The sequence below is a fragment of the Mus musculus genome, chromosome 10, assembly GCF_000001635.26.
Source record: "Mus musculus strain C57BL/6J chromosome 10, GRCm38.p6 C57BL/6J".
NCBI lineage: Eukaryota > Metazoa > Chordata > Mammalia > Rodentia > Muridae > Mus > Mus musculus.
The window spans coordinates 46,714,335-46,724,077 of NC_000076.6; positions in this window are offsets into that span (position 1 = coordinate 46,714,335).

The following is a 9,743-nucleotide window of genomic DNA, read 5'->3' on the forward strand; positions in this document are numbered from 1 at the left end:
AGAAACCTCATATAGTTCACATAGAAAGTGAGTATGAGTCCTGGAGATTTTCAGTCATACACTCATTCCAGTGTTTCAAAGGGCTCTTCATTTTGCCAGACTTAGTCAGAGATATTCTACAGTAGCATTTTATAGCATGAATTATTTTATTCAGATAGATATATATCATGAGAGTTAGGGGGCACGTAGAAGGGAAACTGAGAAACGCTCAACAAAGTATGCTAGGTTGAAACAAATCCAAATGCAAAATTCAAAACTTCTAGCCATGAAGGTTGAGGGCCACAGGCTGCTAAGAGTAGAGTAAATAAGACGGAGTTCAGTGCTAATGAAGCAGAGTGAGGAGAGTAAGGAAGCATTGAGCAAGTTTTGAAACTTGACCTAAAGAATAAACATGGCTCTCTGACTCAGACTGAGTTTCATGATATTGACTGGATTTTGAACCAGAAGTTTTTACTTTCCATTTGATAAAAAACTAAAGTGTCATACCATCTGTGTTAAAAATTAATGTAACTAAAACTTTTTAAATAAATAACTCTGTATGAAGTCCCCAAAAGCCTGTTGGGAGAAATATTTATTGAACAAACTAAATGTTTAATATTTTTCAGTTGCACGGAATCCATTATTCCTCCCTACTTATAACTAATTTTCTAGTGGGCAAATAATCCCTTCTTAATGTTTATCATATTCCTATCACTGCAATTCCTGCAATTCCCCTGGAAGGCTTCCACCCTGAGGGATTCATGAGGCGATCTCAGCGATTGATGCAAATTAGTGAATGAACAGCTTGCAGTCATCCTTATCTCTGGCTTTAAGAAATTAGCTCTTCTCTCTCTCTCTCTCTCTCTCTCTCTCTCTCTCTCTCTCTCTCTCTCTCTCTCTCTCTCTCTTTCTCTCTCTCTCTCTCTCCCTCTGTATGTCTGTCTCTCTGTGTGTATGCTTATCTATGTGTGCTAATGCGTGCGTATGTATGTGTGTGTCTGTGGTGTGTGTGTGTCTGTGTGTCTGTGTGTCTGTGGTATTTGTCTGTGTCTGTGTTTCTGTGTATGCAGAAGTCAGACGTTAACCTTGGGTTTTCTTGAAACACCACCCACTTTGGCTTTTGAGACAGGGTCTTCTACCTGCCAGGAGCTCATTAAGATGGCTAGGCTGGCAGGTCATGGATTCTTGAGATCTGTCCCAGAACTGCCACACAGTACTGGAATTACAAGCATACATCACCATGTCCATTGGGGGAGGAGGTGGGGAGGGTTGTGGGGAAACAAACTCAGGTCCTCATGGTTCCCTAACAAGCACCTAACTGACTAAGCTAGGTCATCTCCAAGCTGGATTCTCCTTCTCCACTTCTGATCAATTCTGTGTTACTATATGATCTTCTAAAATATTCATCTTAAATCCCTTTTTATGTAAATTTTCTTCTTTATATTGTTTATCAACAAAATCTTGTAAAGACACAGAGACCTCCATTTATCATACATAATGAAGATTCATTTTGCAATAAAAAAGCTACCATTAATTTCTATAGAAATGCATATTGAGACATTTTGAATCATTAATTAGTTCACATGTATTTGCCATATGTTATCATATTTCATGTTCACTACTGCAAGTTCAATGTTAAAAAAAATTTAACTATAATTTATGTATGCTGAGTCTTAAATAATGAATATATTTAACTGTGTAACTGTGAGCTATTGGATAGTAGCATCATATATTAATATATATACACATATATTACCATTTATGCTATGTACATATTTGTTTTAGAAAATAAACTATATTCATATATTTTATGGAAAATATAAGACAATCATCCAAAGAAATCCCATTAATATAAAAATAAGATAGTTTGTAAATGTATATAATTTTATTTATTTATTTGTATTTGTTCTTATTATAATTATATATTGAATAATATATAATATTTATAATAAAATTTTATATGTATATGTTTTGTAAAATTTATAATTTCCATAGAGATTGTGCTTCTTCAATATTTTTCTAACTTTTCCATTTTTCCCTGAATTTCTTGTTGTATCCACTTGTTCAATGTATTGCACCAACTTAGAAATTACCAGTAAAATTTTTAGTAGCAGAACAGTACATATGTATTACTAGAGAATTTAAAATAAATGATCACTGCATTTTTAACAATTTGCTTTGCTTGGAACAACCAGAGCCAACCAAGTGTTCTAAGAAAAAAAATATAGATTGCATATAAGAAGTTTCAATGTCTCCATTGGAAGAAGAACTTGGCTTTATACCTCCCTCATTTTAAATTTAGTTCAATTTTGAATGTCTTTAAAATGTATTTGTATTCTTTGAAATATTTTTTGAAAATGTAAATAAAACTCTGCAAGCTTTGAGGCACAAGGAGCCATCTTTAAGAACTCTGGACCCTGAATGTCATCAAGGCAGAGTGGCCCTTGAGTCCCGTTTTGTGAGGAGGAATCTAACTACAGTGGTTGCAAAACTGCCTCTGTCAAAAAGATGAAAAAAAAATGTGTCTTTCTTTGAATCAAGCTAGCTAGGCTTCATAGGTGATCCCTACCCCAAGAACCCAGTGGCGTTAAGTTGAATATTCGTGGCAGATGGTTTTGACAAACTCTCTGACTTTAACACCATTTTTTGTTTATCTTGAAAACTAATATATTATATATTATAGCTACTTTGCAACATAAAAAACAAAAATATTTGTTTTGTCTTGTTTTGTCTTTGTGAAATTTTTGCAAGTTGCCTGAAATTTACATTGCATTCTATCATAAGGCTTATTAAATAATAAATTTACTTTCTTTCTCTTTTATCTTTGTGAAAGGTTTTCTGAGTTGGAAAGAGATTATTGTCTTCAATCTGATTCCTCTCACAGTATATAAAAAATAAACATATTTTAGGGATTTAAAGAATTATTATGTTGCTTATGTTAAAATTAGTAAGAGCAAAAATAAGCACCGGGGTTTTTTAAAAATGGTTGAATTTGTTCATTTGTTGAAATAGTTCTTTTACAAGTTCTAATTTAATATAGTCTGTTTAAATTTAAAAATTCAATGTAATTTTGAGGTGTGCCCATTAATTCCACACTCTCTGGGAAGATCTAAGATTTGATATTTCAGAGGGCTTAACTACGCACAATCTAGCGTCTTCCTTCTGCTGTTCTGAATATCGAATTTGTTGAAATAGGTAACAGATTATTTAATAAATTCCCAAAACTACTGTGAGTACAGCCTAATGTGTTTTGATGTTCATCTGCCTATTGTCTAACTTGTTTATATCCTGAAATAAATTCTCACATAATTTGTTCTGCGAATGTACTGGAAATGTTGTAAACTCGAATAGATGCAGAATTATGTAAGGCTTCGAAATTTGAGTCCCAGAGTTCCTCTGGACATCCCTCCCAGCCTTCTATCTCTAAGGTTCCAACAGTAAAAAAGTCATGGGTCATTTGATTGTTACTAGCTTTTGTGTTTTCTATTGTCCCAAGTGCACTTTGCATGACCCAAACATTAGTAATTATTTTTCTTCTTACTTTTAATGATATGGAGAACAATGACCAAAACCTGTCAGCAGTTGCAATAAATTGCAAAACAGGAAAAAATTCAATAATAGATGAACTAATTAGATGAGGATTTGTATTTATTTTTATTTTATAAAACTTACTTTCCTTAAGATGAAAATTAATAAATCAGAGCTCTTTGAGTTGATACTCTTGCTGTGTGAAAAGGTCAACAGAGCCTAAATGAATTGAGAACAATTTTTATAAATCAATGTACAGGGTCAAAAGTAGTAATTTAATAAGAAAAATTACATGCAAATTTATATACATATGCAAATGACCCAAATTAAACAAAATGATAACCATTCTCTATAAAATCATTATCTAATGTGCCATCCTTATTATAACAAGCAATGCAAAGTGAAAGGATATTAAAATTAAATAGAAAATTAAGAAAAATGAAAGGAAGCAAAATATTTCAATTCAGCAGGCAGTGAAATCTCTGATTCTATTCTTTCGGGTTAATTTCAAATTTCAGTGCCCCCTGTGCCCTTTATGGACAGATAATGTTTGCCTTCCTCATGTAAATTTTCATGACAACAAAAATGTCTATAAACAGCTGCCTGGTATTGGACCACAGCTGACCAATATTAGGAAAGAGCTGTTACTCATAATCAGAACAGACATTGGTATCTTTCTCATGCAAATGATTATTCCTGCAGCACTTTGAGCCATAATTTAGGCAAGGATTGGTTCTGATTGTATGAGGTTGCTAGGAAACATCCTTCTCTGAATATGGATGAAAAGCTACTTCTTCGCAGTGCAAATTTTTGAGATGATGGGTATTAAATTTAGGATGATGTGTGAATTAAACATTTTCATAAAATTGAAGATAAAGGGTTTTGGTTTCTTGGAAGATGTAGGTATATAAAGAATTGAGGGCTTAACTTTTAATCTAACATTTCTGCACTTTTCATTGTTGAAGCACTGAAATGTTCTCTGCATTGCACTGTTTTGCTGTGCATTCTTAAATTTGAAAGGATATTAATTAGCATGTTGTTAGAGTGTTCTGGATTTTAATAGCCTAACTGGAAGGGTGCCCACATGTCCCTGGAAAATTACAAGCAGCAATTCACAAGCTATAACTGATAACCAGATGGATAAGTATGGAGTTAATGTTATTTCTTCTGGGACCAGAATGTCAAAATGAATATCTAATTAAGCTACTGAGCAATTTTTTGGAACACAAAGCCGAAGTAAATCAAGGAGCAGTTTTAAGAACAGAAAAAAACATACAACCATTTTATCAGTAAAATTAAGACATGAACTGGGGTCCTCATTTTAGGCTACATTCTGCCTCCCCTGAGTAGCGGTGAGGAGTGGGCATTCAGCAAGCCTAGCACTCCAAATGAAGCAAGGACAAAATGTAGACTAGTGCACCCCTATGTTTTGTCTGCTCCAGCTGCATTCACACAGGCCAGCAGTGAGGCAGAACACAGACCCATAGCCGGGAGTCACCACAACATGAGGAACTGTACTAAAAGGATGCATCATGAGGAAGGTTATAATATATAATTATACATATGTAATATAATATTTATAATACCAGTAATGTAGGATGTAATTTTACTGTTATTTTTGCCTCCTATAACAACATACTGTGTAAATTGTGGAGTAGAGATTGTTTACAAGTATAGGTAAGTTTTTCTCTGATGTTTAAACATAATCTTCTATCTTGTATTTTATCCAAGTCACTAATCAGAAAGCTACCTTTTGTCCAGTAATCTTACAATATTTCTTGAACTAGCTTTAGGTAATAATCTATTAGTGCACTTCTGGGTTGTTGAAGGTGCCACCTGTCCTCTCTGATGTGGGCATTACCTAGGATCATGTGTCTGTCCAGTGATTACGTTCCTAGTCCTTGGTTTTACCACCGGGAAGGGGTGAGTCCCACTCTTCTCCAATCCTGCTGACATTTAACTAGCCATTTGCCAGTTAGACAAAATTATACCATATAAAACCAGCAATAAGGGATATATTTATCTGGAAATCCCTGTAAACACATTCTTATATAAGAGGTACATTTCATTTCTCCCCTCTTAGAGGCTTTTTCTTTGTTCTTTTGGTATAATTGGATTTTTATTTGTACATTTTATTTTAGGGTTTATCTTGGCTAGGCCCATGTGATATATTTTATAAGATAGACAAATAGGGAAAAATATATGACTATTTTCTACAAATTTGATAAGGTTAAGGAGCTTTTATAAGAAAATGAAAGCTAAAAGAAACATTAGCACAGCCCTTGTATACTGATTAGACTGAAGACTGAGCTTGTAAGGTGGGGAGAGAAATAACTCAGGTGGACTAGACTAAGGGTTTTTGTGTAGATTTCCTCAGACCCCAGATTCTTGCCTTTCATGATAAGAATTCTGTTATATTTGTCATAGGGAGGGTACCTTTTATACCTATACCTATACCCATACCTATACCTATACCTATACCTATACCTATACCTATACCTATACCTATACCTATACCTATACCTGTACCTATACCTATACCCATCATGAAATAACGGGAAGGTTAGAACGTTCTTCTGTTACCTACTGTTTCTTTAAGAAATAATTCTATGACAACATAGAGAGCTTTCTGGAGTGCTGTATTCTGAAATCCATCACTTATGTTTTTATTTTTCTCCTTCACATAAATTTCTTAATAAAAGTTATTTGGTAATATTTTGACACAAATAACCTTCTAAACCAACTATGGTATTGTTTATTTTTTAGATACTATACAAAGATTTTGCTTTATTGTGGCAAATACTTAGGATTATGAAAACTTTAACAATTTCGTAGAGAAAAGCAATGTCTTTGTAGTCATGGCATATTTTTTTTTTTGAATCCTAGCCAAATTTAATTGATATATTTTGTCTATCTCTACAGTGAACTATTTAATCTGACATATCACAAATTGCTCCAATAAACATTACTACCATTGCCTCTTTAAGTCAGCTTGCCTTAAGATACACAGCCTGGCAAACTGTTGTGTATTTCCTAAAGACATCAGTGGGAGTTTATGCAACTCCTTGGTCAATTATGTGCCTAGATCTTTTGTTTGCACGGTTCTCATTTGTTTGCTGTGCTATAACAATACCTGGCAGTTGTACTGACAGATACCTGGATTCCTTGGTATCTTATGGCAGGGGAAGGTAGCCGCAAGCACAGCGTCCTTATTGGAACAGTCATTTCATATAGTATTGTCCCTGAAATCACTTCCAAGGACAATAATAATAGAGTAAGCAGTAAATAGTTTAGGAAGCAAAAATGCCTCATATGTCCTATGGTACCATGGCTTAGGCCCTCTGAATACAAAGACTCAAAGAATCAGTCATGGACATACATAGGAACCAAGAAAAATATACTGTGAAGAAGCCGCTGTTCTGTGAAAAGGTAGGAAAGGTAAGACTTTTTGAGGCTATTATGATAGATATCATATCCTTGATTCTGCTTAGTACATTTTTTTTATTTGTATATGGAAAGGCTACTGGGATTTTGCAAGTAAGTAGAAGTATTGGAAACTGAAAATAAAAGTAAGGTTGGGTAATAAAATCTTTTTATCTTTTCTTGTGATTTTTTTTACATTTTATTTTCTTCTTATGTGTGAATATTTTGTCACAATATTTACTTGTCCAACATGTGTCTGTTGCCTACTGAGGCCAATGGTCACTGGATCCCCTGGAAGTAGTTACTGATAGTTGTTAGCCACCATGTAGGTGCTGGAAAATGACCTCAAATCCTCTGCAAGAGCAAACTTTCTTGACCACTGAACATCTCTCCAGCCCCTTCTTCTGTGATTAAAAAGAAATAATCACTCATATTATAATTCAGCTGAAGTCTTATAAGATACTAAAAATGTTTTAATATGAAATGATTACCAAGAAATAAGTATCCCACTAAGTGGTAGAGTGATCTTCCAGCATTCATGAGGCTTTGAATTTAGGCATTTCATGAAAAAGTAAGCAAATAAATAAATAAATGAAAAGAAAATATAAAAATATTTCATATAAATTACAAACTGACCTGTCTAGCAGGTCCAGTTATTTGAGGGTCTTGAGGGGACCTCCTCCTAAGAACCAAATGGGGGGTAGAGAGAGACGAGGGTCTTGTACGAATAACGACACGGAAACCGTTCTGAAGTTGTATCAAGACCCCCATGTATTGAGAAAGGTCCAAGGTTTAAATGCACAAGCAAAGGGGGGAGTACAGATACTTATCAGTGGGAGGGGTAGGGCAATACAAGCAAAAGGAGAAGTGCTTATGGGAGGGGGGGCAATAGAAATTCTTTCTTTTGGCAACTACACCAGGAAGCAGGAACTTGGTGGTATCAGGGTGTGGTCAGGACATCGGTGATGATCTAGGGCTGGAACCTCCCGTGGTTCTCGGACTCCATGTGTTGGTGGCCCGCTTTTGACCCCCTTTTCTTCTCAGAGGGAGAGGCCCAATTCAGAGATCAGGACAATAGCGTTGCCTTAATGGCTCCCAACAACAAACAATTCTAAAATTTAACTTAGAACTGTGGGGAGAGTTAAAAGACCTGGTTTTGCTGCTATTTATCTATCGATGTACATATCTACCTGTTAATTTTGTATTTATTTGTATTTGTATTATATTAACCATTTATTGGTGTATATTAATTGGAAAAAAGTTGATTTCATTGTGTTTTATGCACACATATTAGGTACCTTCATTGCATCCCTTTTCTCTCCTTATACAATTAATTTATCTTCACTCCTCCTGATGCCATTACTATATTCTGATTGTTTTTCTGTTTTAATTTTATGTATAAAAACATATGGTTTGCAGGGTACTTGTCTTTTTGAGCTTTTTTAAAATTTGCATAATAGCATCTTCAGATGGTTTAGTTTCTGCAAAGGACTTGCTTGCAAAATAATAAGAATTGACAAATGTTATTGCATCAAGGTAAAAAGCTTATTCTACAAAACAAAGTAAAACAATTAACAAAAGAGATAATCTCCAAAATGGAAACCACAGGAGATTGTTATGCAGAATATACAAAGAACTCAAACAATTAACAATCAAAAATAATCCAATTCATAAAGGTGTAGCTGGCTGCCTATTTTCTTCCAAAGTCACATTTATAAGGCTGAGGCTTGGTTGCCATTTTGGAACTAAGATTCCAAGTAGTTACCTACTCTTGTCTGTTAGGAAGTCTCATGTGACTAAATTGTATATATAAGAAAGGTGATTGTTGCTGAATATCTATTTTTTTGTCTTCGAGCCTGAATTTTAGAGTTTGCCAGACACTGCCTGACAACATTTTCAGACTCCAATAAGAATCATGGTCTCTGACTCACTTACTAGCTGTCTTACTGGATAACAATCATCTAATTCTGTAGTTCATAAATGATGAAATAATATGGCTGATGAAATTGCACATACAACAGGGAGGGGAAGTTCTGGCACCAATTTCCTCCAGATATATTAGTGCCATATTCCACTGAGAGGTTCCATACTGCCACATTTTGTAACCTTTAAAATTGCCTATGTATATAGGTTTTATCTATTGATTTGGTTTCTACTCTATTTTACTGTCAATTTTAAATTACTATGGACTTTATAAGCTCCTTATTATATTTTCTTTAAATTATTATACATTTTTGGTTATATGCTCTTTTACACTAATTAAAAATAAATTTTTCAGTTTCACAATCAAAATTCAAGTTGATCATTTTTTTTAGCACATAATCAGAAAATAGTCTCTTGGTAGGCCTCTTGATGATACTGATCATCCAGGTAATGATACACTTTGTTTTTATCTCTAACTCCTTAGATATATGCTATAGCCTTTAATTTTTTGAGAAACAATATTAATTGTGATAATGAAGGATAATTCAGGAAATATTTCAGTAAGCAAAGAATGTTAAAATTACATAGCAGCTAAAGGAGTTATTTAAACCAAGTACAACAGAACCTCAAACGAGGTTAAAAATAGAATGTCAGTAACCACCACCAACCATGACATACCATCTTGAGTCACATCCTGAGAGGAATGCCCCCTTCCTTATTTAGCAAGCCATTAGTTTTCATTATAAGCTATTTACTAAAGCATACACCACGAATCCTGTTTAATCTTGAATGGAATCATAAAGTACATATTGTAGTAAATGTTATTTCTTTCTCATTTGTTATAAATAAATATTTCTTTATTTTGTACTGAGACATTTTGTGATTTTTTT